This window comes from Pelobates fuscus, chromosome 12, assembly GCF_036172605.1.
Source record: "Pelobates fuscus isolate aPelFus1 chromosome 12, aPelFus1.pri, whole genome shotgun sequence".
Taxonomy (NCBI): domain Eukaryota; kingdom Metazoa; phylum Chordata; class Amphibia; order Anura; family Pelobatidae; genus Pelobates; species Pelobates fuscus.
Window position 1 is genome coordinate 118,501,905 of NC_086328.1, and position 12,729 is coordinate 118,514,633.

The following is a 12,729-nucleotide window of genomic DNA, read 5'->3' on the forward strand; positions in this document are numbered from 1 at the left end:
GGTGGATCCCGAAGGCCTGTGGCAATGCATAGGACTTAAAAAGGTCCGCATGTCCTCCATCAACAACACGTCTTTAAAGCATCCTGTCCTTGCCGGCGTGGTCGTGGGAGGAGGAGGAGGAGGATGACTTCCACCTCTCCCCCTGTTAGATTCCCGTTGTGCTGTGACATCACCCTTATACGCTGTGTAAAGCATACTTTTTAATTTATTTTGCAAATGCTGCATCCTTTCCGACTTGTTGTAATTCGGTAACATTTCCGCCACTTTCTGCTTATACCGGGGGTCTAGTAGCGTGGACACCCAGTACAGGTCGTTCTCCTTCAGCCTTTTTATACGAGGGTCCCACAACAGGCAGGACAGCATGAAAGACCCCATTTGCACAAGGTTGGATGCCGAGCTACTCATTTCCCGTTCCTCCTCCTCACTGATGTCATTGAAGGTATGTTCTTCCCCCCAGCCACGTACAACACCACGGGTACCAGATAGGTGACAACGAGCACCCTGGGATGCCTGTTGTGTTTGGTCTTGCTCCTCCTCCTCCTCCTCCTCCTCAAAGCTACAATCCTCCTCTGACTCCTCTTCCTCACAATCCTCTTCCAGCGTTGCCGCAGGTCCAGCAAGCGATGCTGATAAGGCTGTTTCTGGTGGTGATGGTGACCACAACTCTTCCTCTTCCTCTTCACGCTCATCTACAGCCTGATCCAGCACTCTTCGCAGGGCACGCTCCAGGAAGAAAACAAATGGTATGATGTCGCTGATGGTGCCTTCGTTGCGACTGACTAGGTTTGTCACCTCCTCAAAAGGACGCATGAGCCTACAGGCATTGCGCATGAGCGTCCAATAACGTGGCAAAAAAATTCCCAGCTCCCCAGAGGCTGTCCTAGCACCCCGGTCATACAAATATTCATTAACAGCTTTTTCTTGTTGGAGCAGGCGGTCGAACATTAGGAGTGTTGAATTCCAACGTGTAGGGCTGTCTCAAATCAAGCGCCTCACTGGCATGTTGTTTCGCCGCTGGATATCGGCAAAGTGAGCCATGGCCGTGTAGGAACGCCTGAAATGGCCACACACCTTCCTGGCCTGCTTCAGGACGTCCTGTAAGCCTGTGTACTTATGCACAAAGCGTTGTACGATCAGATTACACACATGTGCCATGCACTGCACATGTGTCAACTTGCCCAACTTCAATGCCGCTATCAAATTTTTTCCGTTGTCACACACCACTTTGCCGATATCCAGTTGCTGCGGAGTCAGCCACTTTTCCACCTGTGCGTTCAGGGCGGACAGTAGTGCTTGTCCGGTGTGACTCTCTGCTTTCAAGCAAGTCAAACCCAAGACGGCGTGACACTGCGGTATCCGGGATGTGGAATAGTACCTGGGGAGCTGGCGGGGTGCTGTTGATGTGGAGCAAGACGCAGCAGCACAAGAGGACTCAGCCGAGGAGGTTATGGAAGAGGATGGAGTAGGAGGAGTAGAGGAGGTGGCAGCAGGACTGCCTGCAATTCGTGGCGGTGTCACCAACTCCTCTGCAATGCCACGCATTCCTTGCTTGTCAGCCGTCAGCAGGTTTACCCAATGCGCAGTGTAGGTGATATACCTGCCCTGACCATGCTTTGCAGACCAGGTATCAGTGGTCAGATGGACCCTTGCCCCAACACTGTGTGCCAGACATGCCATGACTTCCTTTTGCACAATCGAGTACAAGTTGGGGATTGCCTTTTGTGAAAAGAAATTCCGGCCGGGTACCTTCCACTGCGGTGTCCCAATAGCTACAAATTTTTTTGAACGCCTCAGACTCAACCAGATTGTATGGTAAAAGCTGGCGGGCTAATAGTTCGGACAAGCCAGCTGTCAGACGCTGGGCAAGGGGGTGACTTGGTGACATTGGCTTCTTACGCTCAAACATGTCCTTGACAGACACATGACTGTGGGCAGATGAGCGGGAACTGCTCAAGGCGGGAGACGGAGTGGCGGATGGTTGAGAGGGGGCAAGAAGGACAGCAGTGGTTGACGTGGCTGAAGATGCTAGACCAGGAGGAGGATGGCGACTTAGAGTAGGCGTGCTGCTTGTACTCATGTGTTGATCCCATAGGCGTTTGTGATGTGAGATCATGTGCCTACCAAAGCAGTTGTACCTAGGTGGGTGTTGGACCTCCCACGACTCAGTTTCCTTTGGCACAGGTTGCAAATTGCATCGCTGTTGTCCGAGGCAGACACACACAAAAAATGCCACACTGCTGAGCTCTGCAATGACGGCATTCTGGTGGTGGACACAGCATGCGTTGATTGGCGTGCTGTCGGGCTGACCCCGGGTGCCAATGCATGCTGTCTGACTGTGCCACTAGCTCCTTGCGACGACCCCCCCTGCTTCCAACTCGTCTCCTCCTCCTCTCTGTCTCCCCATCTGAACTTTCGCCCTGTTCTTCTTCTCTTCTAGCGGGCACCCACGTGACATCCATGGACGCATCGTCATCATCAACCGCTTCGCTTGTATCTGACAACTCAGAAAAGGAAGCAGCAGCGGGTACAACATCATCATCATCACACCGTACCTCCATGTGTTTAATGCTGCCTGCCTGAGACATATCCCTGTTATCTACATCCTCTAGCAATAATGGTTGCGCATCACTCATTTCTTCAAACGGGTGTGTGAATAACTCCTCTGACATACCAAGTAAAGCGGCTGTGGTGCTAGTTTTGGTGGTGGCGGCAGGCGGGTGAGTGCTATCTTGAGAGGTGCCTGAAGCTAAGCTGGAGGAGGATGGTGCGTCAAGGTTCCGAGCGGAGGCTGTACAAGATTGGGTGTCCTGTGTTAGCCAGTCAACTATGTCCTCAGAACTTTTCAAGTTCAGGGTACGTGGCTTCTGAAAACTGGGCATTATTCTAGGGCAAAAGGGAATCACAGCACCACGATCACGACGGCCCCTGCGGGGTGGCCTGCCTCTGTCTGTCATTTTTTGGGGGATTAGTGGTACTATGCGTGCAAGCTACTGTGAGACCAGATATGATTGGCAATGTGAACTGTAACAGTTCTGCAGAGCACACACTGTAGGCCTGACACACCCGCTTGAAAACAAGTAACTGCTATTCAATCTATAACAGTGAAAAACAAATTTTCTTTGTAAAAGCACGCTATAGAGACACCAGATATGATTGGCAATGTGCACTTGAACAGTTCTGCAGAGCACACACTTTAGGCCTGACACACCCGCTTGAAGACAAGTAACTGCTATTCAATCTATAACAGTGAAAAAAAAATTTTGGTTTTAAAAGCACGCTATAGAGACACCAGATATGATTGGAAATGTCCACTGGAACAGTTCTGGAGAGCACACGCTGAAGGAAGGACTGACAGAGCCACTTGAAGGACACTGACTGGCTGCTATTAGCTTACACTAGAAACCTTTTTTCTTTGTAAAAGCATGCTATAGAGACACCAGATATGATTGGCAATGTGCACTGGAACAGTTCTGGAGAGCACACGCTGAAGGAAGGACTGACAGAGCCGCTTGAAGGACACTGACTGGCTGCTTTTAGCTTACACTGGAAACCTTTTTTCTTTGTAAAAGCACGCTAAAGAGACACCAGATATGATTGGCAACTGTCAAAGCACGCTGGCACAGGTCTGCAGAGCACACGCTGAAGTAGGCCTGACACCCAGACGCTTGCAGACAACTAACTGCTCTTCTATTACAGTGAAAAAAAATTATTTCTTTTAAATCTAAAGCTTAACCTATTGTAAAAACAGATATGAGTGGTGGCACTGACTGTGCAAATGGGCAAGGCATCCAACCTGACACAGAAGCTGGCAGGCAGGCAACTGCTCTTCTATTACAGTGAAAAAAAATATTTATTTTAAATGTAAAGCTTAACCTATTGTTAAAACAGATATGAGTGGTGGCACTGACTGTGCAAATGGGCAAGGCATCCAACCTGACACAGAAGCTGGCAGGCAGGCAACTGCTCTTCTATTACAGTGAAAAAAAAATATTTCTTTTAAATGTAAAGCTTAACCTATTGTTAAAACAGGTATGAGTGGTGGCACTGACTGTGCAAATGGGCAAGGCATCCAACCTGACACAGAAGCTGGCAGGCAGGCAACTGCTCTTCTATTACAGTGAAAAAAAATTATTTCTTTTAAATGTAAAGCTTAATCTATTGTTAAAACAGATATGAGTGGTGGCACTGACTGTGCAAATGGGCAAGGCATCCAACCTGACACAGAAGCTGGCAGGCAGGCAACTGCTCTTCTATTACAGTGAAAAAAAATATTTCTTTTAAATGTAAAGCTTAACCTATTGTTAAAACAGATATGAGTGGTGGCACTGACTGTGCAAATGGGCAAGGCATCCAACCTGACACAGAAGCTGGCAGGCAGGCAACTGCTCTTCTAATACAGTGAAAAAAAATTATTTCTTTTAAATGTAAAGCTTAACCTATTGTTAAAACAGATATGAGTGGTGGCACTGACTGTGCAAATGGGCAAGGCATCCAACCTGACACAGAAGCTGGCAGGCAGGCAACTGCTCTTCTATTACAGTGAAAAAAAAATATTTCTTTTAAATCTAAAGCTTAACCTATTGTGACCCCAGATATGAGTGGTGGCACTGGGCAAGTGGGCACAGTATCCAATGTGAACCTCACACAGAAGCTGGCAGGCAGGCACCTGCAATTACATTACACAGGAAAAAAAAAAAAGCAGCCTGATGTTCTAGCCCTAAAAAGGGCTTTTTGGGGTGCTGTCCTTACAGCAGAGATCAGATGAGTCCTTCAGGATTGTAGTGGACACTGAATACCCTAGCCTAGCTATCAATTTCCCTATCTAATCAGCAGCAGCTAAACTTTCCCTCCTCTCACTAAGCATGCAGCTTCAGAATGAATCGAAAATGGATGCTGGGAGGGAGGTTGGAGGATGTGGAAGGGAGGGAGTGCTGCTGATTGGCTGGAATGTGTCTGCTGACCGAGAGGCACAGGGTCAAAGTTTGCCCAATGATGACAAATAGGGGGCGGATCGAACTGCGCATGTGTCTGCCCGCGTGGCGAAAGCGAACACGCTAAGTTCGCCGGGAACTGTTCGCCGGCGGACAGTTCGGTACATCACTATTTATATTACAAACCTGAGCACCCGATGTTTTTTTCTAAGTTGCTACATAAAAATTGCTAAACAAGTAAAATATTTGCAACAATAATTAATAAAAAAAATGTTGATTTACCTCTCACAACCTAAAGTTAGGTTACACTGTATTTCTGTATCAGTTCAATTAAATATTGTGATGGTGCAATTGTATTTTATATATTGTGAACAGTATTTTATTGCTCTATATCGTTATTTCGAACTTATTCTGCCCTTCAATGTATGCAACGTGCTTTAGTTTTATTCATAGGCGTGCGCAGCCTATTGCATTAGGGTGTGCACCCTAAAGCACAAACACACGCCGCATGTATATATATATATATATATATATATATATATATATATATATATATATATATATACACATACATACACACACATACATATACTGCTGTTTGTGTGTGCTGCTGGTGCGCTGTGTGTGTGTGGGTGTTCGTAGTGTGCTATGTGTGTGAGGGTGCTGTTTGTGTGCTGTGTGTGAGGGTGCTGGTAGTGTGCTGTGTGTGAGGGTGTTTGTGTATGTGTGTTTGGGGCCTGTTAGTGTGCTGTGTGTGTGAGGGTGCTGTTTGTGTGATATGTGTGTGAGGGTGCTGTTTGTGTCGTGTATTTGTGAGGGTGCTGTTATTGTGCTGTGTGTGAGTATGCTGTTTGTGTGAGGGAGCTGTGTGTGTTTGTGAGGGTGCTGTTAGTGTGCTGTGTGTGTAAGGATGCTGTTTGTGTGCTGTGTATATGAGGGTGCCGTGTGTGTGTGCTGTTTGTGGTAGGGTGCTGTATGTGTGTAGGTGCTGTGTGTGTGTGTGTGTGTGCTGTATGCTTGGAGGGATTGTGAAGGTGGGGGCAGATTAGTAAATAACCCCCTCCCTTCTTACCTTATGTAGGGAGGGGGGATCCTTGCTGTCCAAGGGAGAGTGAACTCTAGCCTGCGGGGCTAGAGTTCACTCTCGCGAGATCTGAGCATTGCCGCGGCAACGCTCAGATCTCGCGAGAGGAACCTGGCGGAGCTTCTGTCTCCTGCCTCCCTCCATGATGCTGGTGAGGTAGATCTTTGATCTCCCCGCCGGCCCATGGAGGCTAAGAGCAGAGCCGGCACTTAGATAGCGCCAGCTCTGCATCCGGAGATCTCCCCTGCCGGCAGGGGTCAAGTCCTGGGGAATAAAGTGTGGGATCTCTCCCAAGATTCCCACCCCCCCAAAAAAATATACACTTGTGTGTGTGTGTGTGTGTGTGTATATATATATACACGCGTACACACACTCACACACACATACTCAGACACACACACATATATTCACAGACACACAACATAAATTCACAGACACACACACACACACACACTTACAGACACACACACATACATTCACAGACACACACTCACTTACAGACACATACACTCACAGACACACACATACATTCACAGACACACACATACATTCACAGACACACACACTTACAGACACAGACAGACACACACACATACATTCACAGACACACATACACACTTACAGGCACACACACATACATTCACAGACACACACTCACAGACACATACACTCACAGACACACATACACACACACTTACAGACACATACACTCACAGACACACACACAAACACTCACATACACACTTACAAACACATACACTCACAGACACACACACACACACACTTACAGACACTCACACATACATACATTCACAGACACACACACTCACACACATTGACAAATTATTATTTTTTTTTACAAAAATTGTCCACCCAGCCTCCCTACCTGGAGAGCTGGCGTGGACTTGTCCCTGGGGTCCAGTGGGTCGGGCGGCTCTCTCCATACAACAAGCGGCGAGGGAGCTGTGTGCTCTCTGCTCCCTCTCGCCGCGCGGGCTGTCTGCTGTAGCTGGGAGCCGGAATATGACGTCATATTCCGGCTCCCGTTATCAGCAAACGGTGCGCGGCGAGAGGGAGCAGAGAGCACACAGCTCCCTCGCCGCTTGTTGTATGGAGAGAGCCGCCCGACCGGGGGGGGGGGGGTGTCCGGGTGTCCATCACCTCTTGCTCCCCCCCCATGACGGGGGGAGGAGGAGGAAAGAATTTGGGGGCGGCAGAGTACCTGCGGAAACAGCGTTCCTGCAGGACTCACAGGCGTGCCGCGGGGATTAGGGTGTGCCCAGGCACACCCGGCACACTCCGTGCGCACGCCTATGGTTTTATTATGTTATGTTTAATATTAGGATGAGAAAGATAGGTTTTTGAGGAATAAGAAGGACTAACATATTAAATAATAGAAGGAGGAGTAGCAGATGTGAGTTTTTATTTTTTTATTTTATAACTTATGTTTAATATTGTTTTATAATCAAGTTAAATCGAAAAGACTTGCTATATATTGAGATTATTGGATCTTCGTGTAATTCACAATCTTTTCAATTTAGGAACAGACAGTTAATAATGTTGTACGTAGTTTTATCTTATTTTAACATTTTCAATGATCATAATAGTAACATACTCTGGAATGATTTAAATAGACTATATAGTTAGCATAAAATATTTTGTACTATAAAGATAGCAACAGGTATCCAGGAGCTTACTATTAACATGAGTATGTATGAAACTCTATCTAAAATGACACACTTATGTGTTTAAATAAATATAAAATGATTATAACATACATATAGATGTCTTAGTACCAACAATAGTTGTAAAGATATCTGTATGGCATAGGTGTCCTTTACCTTGGAAAAAAGAAATACCCCAGGGTAAAATGTAACCTCTTGCCAAATATAATGCTTTCATCAGAGTGAGAGATACAATAGCCAGATAGCATACAAATGCTAAAATTGTACTGACTATTTCCAAGCAAGTCTGATATTTGCTGTAATCTTGCAGAACCAGTACCATAAACTGGTTGCTATAGGCAATATAAAAATATCACTGGAAACAACTGAGAGTATAAAAATCTAATTTATTCCAAAATAGTTAAAAATATAGTTAAAAATTAGTCCACAGTAAAACTACCAGTCGATTAAAGGTAAAAGATACAAAATAACCTTATTCCCAGGCATGGATAGATGTGGATGTTATTCGTGATTCTATTATCCAAATTCTGATCGCTGGTGAGGGCGGCGTGCGTACCACAGTGCGTTCCACCTCGAGTCTCACTTCAGGGGAACAGCACCGCTCGTCAGATGAATACAACATTAATACAGTACAAATTGATATCAATTTGTACTGTATTAATTTTGTATTCAGAGAATTACAGTGCCCCTAGGGACACCTCCAAGTGGCCACTCCTTAGATGGCCACTGGAGGTGCTTCCTGACTCAGGGCTGCACAGTAAACAGCCCTGCCGTTCAGCATCCGCACGCTCTGCATAGAGACGCTGAATTTTCCTCATAGAGATGCATTGATTCAATGCATCTCTATGAGGAGGTCCTGATTGGCCAAAATGGCATTTGGCCCCACCTCCATGACGATTTTAGCCAATCCAATGCTTTCCTTATGGGGAAGTATTGGATTGGCTAAAAATGGGCCATTTTGATGATGTCACAAAGGGGGCGGATCCAGCGCTGACAGACCCGCGCAGCACTGGAAATAAGGCGAGTTTTAAACTTTTATAGAGGGGGCTAAGAGGGGGGGCAAGCCACCTAAATGGTGGGTTAAACACCATTGGGTAAGGAATACATGTTTGTGTTTCTGACCCTATAGTGTTCCTTTAGTTAGGTTACAATCTATCAGATGGTAGTCCATTTAGTTACCAAGTTTAACATGTGTTTCAACAGTGTTTTAATTTATTATGAAACAAGCAAAAAAAAGGGGGGGAAAGAAAAGAAGGGAGAAAAAAAGATGAAAAAAGGAAGAAAAAAAATGGATTTGTTACTTCATTTTAAGCACAACATCTTAAATGGCAAAAAAAAAAAAAAAAATCCGAAAAGACAGCATTGTCATTTTACTATGCAACATCTTTCTTCAAGTGGATCCTTTTCTCATCTCAGGCATGCTCCTTAATGTGAAGGGTTCATTTTCCTTCATACAGTGCACTGGTTTATCAGCAAATGTATCTTTTGGCTGGGGGCCAATTTAATTCTAAATCTCAGATGGAAGGGCAATGATGAAGACAAGGAGCAACTTTTCCTGTGTTTCCCACCATAATAAGGAGCGATCTAAAATGCCGTAACTTTCACTTCTATAGCATATGTAGTAAGAGGTTAATTACCAAGATGAAAATCAAAATCAACAGTTTATCAGGGTAGGGGGAGGGATTGGTTTGTGTTTGATCATTCCCCTCCCTCCTCCTTTCCTTTTTATATAATCATTTATGTGTTTGCTTTTATGTCTTAGGAAGCATATCTTGGCAGGTGCGAAACGCATTCTATTAAGTGAAAGTTATTTTCTTTTTTTTTTTTTGGTGTCCCCTTTCCTGTTTGTATTGTCTGTGTTTCAGAATTTATTTATCTTTAACAATCTGTTTTGCACATTCTGGTGTTTTATGGTTTCACACAATTAACAAGCAATCATACTGTGCTGAATACTTCATTGGACGTCTTAAAGAGGGCAGTGAATTTCTCCCTGTCGTGTCTATTGCTTTGCATTTGGAATCCAGCTTGCAAGCCTTGGTGTCGAAGAACATTCATTCCTATCAGGTGTTATGTGGGTGTTTTTAAAACACTATTTTATATCGCTTTTTTTTCTCTTAAGCTCCTCCTACTTTGGGGGAAGCAACGCATTGTATTAAACTATCATACGGCCAAAATTCGGACATCTTGAATTTTTTTTCATTTGGGGTTTGAAGTAGTTAGGTTGAAAGGAATAGTTTCGTCATGCACAAGTTTACAAAATAGCTGTTATTGCTTAGAGATTTGCCCCTATAATTAGTGACAATTAGCTAGTGAAAATCCCTGATTATAGTTCACGAGGAAAAACTTATAATATAAACATATTAGTCTTCTATTAATCTCTGTATCTGCAGTGTTTCACAGTAAAACAGACTCCAGGCACCATGCCTACTTCAAATGACTGAAATGGTAGACTATATGTAAAAGAAGAAAAACTACCACAACCAGAGGACATAGTCTTAAATTAGAGGGGCAAAGGTTTAAAAATAATATCAGGAAGTATTACTTTACTGAGAGGGCGGTGGATGCATGGAATAGCCTTCCAGCTGAAGTGGTAGAGGTTAACACAGTAAAGGAGTTTAAGCATGCGTGGGATAGGCATAAGGCTATCCTAACTATAAGATAAGGCCAGGGACTAATGAAAGTATTTAGAAAACTGGGCAGACTAAATGGGCCAAATGGTTCTTATCTGCCATCACATTCTATGTTTCTATGTTTCTATGATGCTTGGAGAAACCCTTTAACTTTCCAGACTTTTACTAGAATGATCGGTGCGCTCAAAATAGCAGACACAACACAGCATTAACTACAAACACATCATACATTTACATATATTGTAATCAAGAACCTACATTTTTTATGGCATGTGATTGAAAGGTTTTGGAGTGCCTAGCAAAGCATATTTCCTTTGAAAAAATAAATCCCGGCTCAGTCCGTAACATCTTCATCTGTCATATATTTCTCTTTTCAATGTTCATTTAACAAAACCATAAATGTGACAATTATATAGTGTGATATCGTGGAGAAGAAACCAAGTGGGAGATGCTGCATTAAATACCTAGAGTCACAACAAAACAATATTAAACAATTATGACAGAGTGATTATAATGTCAGGTTCTATCTGTATAGACAGATTTATGTCGATGAAACTTGCGTTCAATCTGACATGACAGGCTGTGGGCTATATTATTTTTCTAAAATGATTGAGTCTGCAACATGCCTTGAGGTTTTACTAAGCCTTTTAACCTTGGGAACAGCGCAACCAACAAACTCCATTGTGTCTAGTTAAGAAAATATCTTAAATTGCATTTGTTGCACAGTCCCTTGTTAAGTTCGAGCTTTTTTTTTTTTTTTTCCAAACCTAAATATTGAAGGCACAAGGTTTGAAAAAAAATCAGTGTTTTCATTATGCTCAGAAAGACATGAAGGGAAAAAAATATGACATTGTAGGATAATATTATTTGAAATGTGTGATGTATTTGATTTCTTATGCAGATATTGCTTCTGTTGTGACAGACTTTCAATGTGATAGACAGTTTGTTACTATTTCGTTTTTTCAACTGATGCCCATGTTAAAATTTTGTGTTTGCTAAACTGTCTGTCCTTAAATGCCTTTCAACCTCTGCTGATATACTATTTCAGTCGTTTCTACAACAACATGTTTTTGCAGTTCTCTACAATTTTCTTCACATGATTCACCTGTCTTGGACTTTTCACTCACTGCTCATACCCGGGTGTAGGGGCATTCCTAGGTGAAGAAATAAGCAGGATCTTAAGCCCCTTCCACATTTTTTCCATCACCACATAATTACCAATGGGAATTGCATCATGCTAACATTTATTTAAAATGAGAACAACTTAAAATATACACATTCATTCTATACCTCATTCTATACCTCATTATCTCAGTTGTCCATAAGACAAAATTGAATTGCCATGGCTGCGTGCTTGGGGTCATTGCCCTGTTTGAAGGAGAACCTTTGGGCCAGTCTGAGGTCCTGAGCACTTTAGACCAGTTTTTCATTAAGGATATCTCTGCATTTTTTGCTGTTTTCATCGTGTACGATTCTACAGCCACAATGTTTCACTATTGGGATGGTATTGTGCAGGAAATGAGCAGTACCTGGTTTCCTCCATACACGATGCATTGAATTGAGTCTAAACATTTCAATATTTATTTCATTTAAAAAAATCACAATCCCTCAGGTGCTACAAATTCCAGACAGACTTTCATGTGGCTTGCAGTGAGAACAGACTTCTGTATGGCCAGTCTGCCATAATGCCTGATCAGTAGAGTGTTGCATTGATGGTTGCCCTTATGCACATTTCTCCCAACTTCAGACGTGATCTCTGGAACTCACCCAGAGTGACCATTTGGGCTCTTGGTCCTCTTTCTTACCCTGGCCCTTTACCCGAGATGGCTCAGATATAGCTCTGGAAAAGGTTCTGGCCGCTTCAAACTTCTTCCATTAAAATTAATTATGCCACAGGTGGACTTCAATCAAACTGTAATACCATTTCAAGGAGGATCCAGAAAAAAAAGACCTGCTAAATTCCAGGTGTTATAGCAATGGGTCTGAATACTTGTGTCCATGTCATATTTCAGCTTTTTTTCTTCTTAATAAATTTGCAATGGTTCTAATGTCATTATGAAGTATTATGTGTAGATTGATGTAACTGATTGATTAATTACATATCCTCTGATTTCTGTTTTATCACTTCATGTTTCCTACTGCAACAATCTGTGGCAGAGTTTTATTGAGTGTGCAAAAGAGGGATATTGTTTGCCCAGCATGTGAGAGTATATGTTTAATATCCACTTAAGGAACCTGTTTTTGGGAACATGGTATCCTCCTTAAAGGGATACTGTAGTGCCAGGAATACAAAGCTGTATTCCTGGCACTACCGATCCCTCTGCCTCTCCCCTTCTGCCTCCTGGGTAAATAAAGGGTTAAAAACCATTTATTTACTTACCTGATCCCCGCGCCAATGT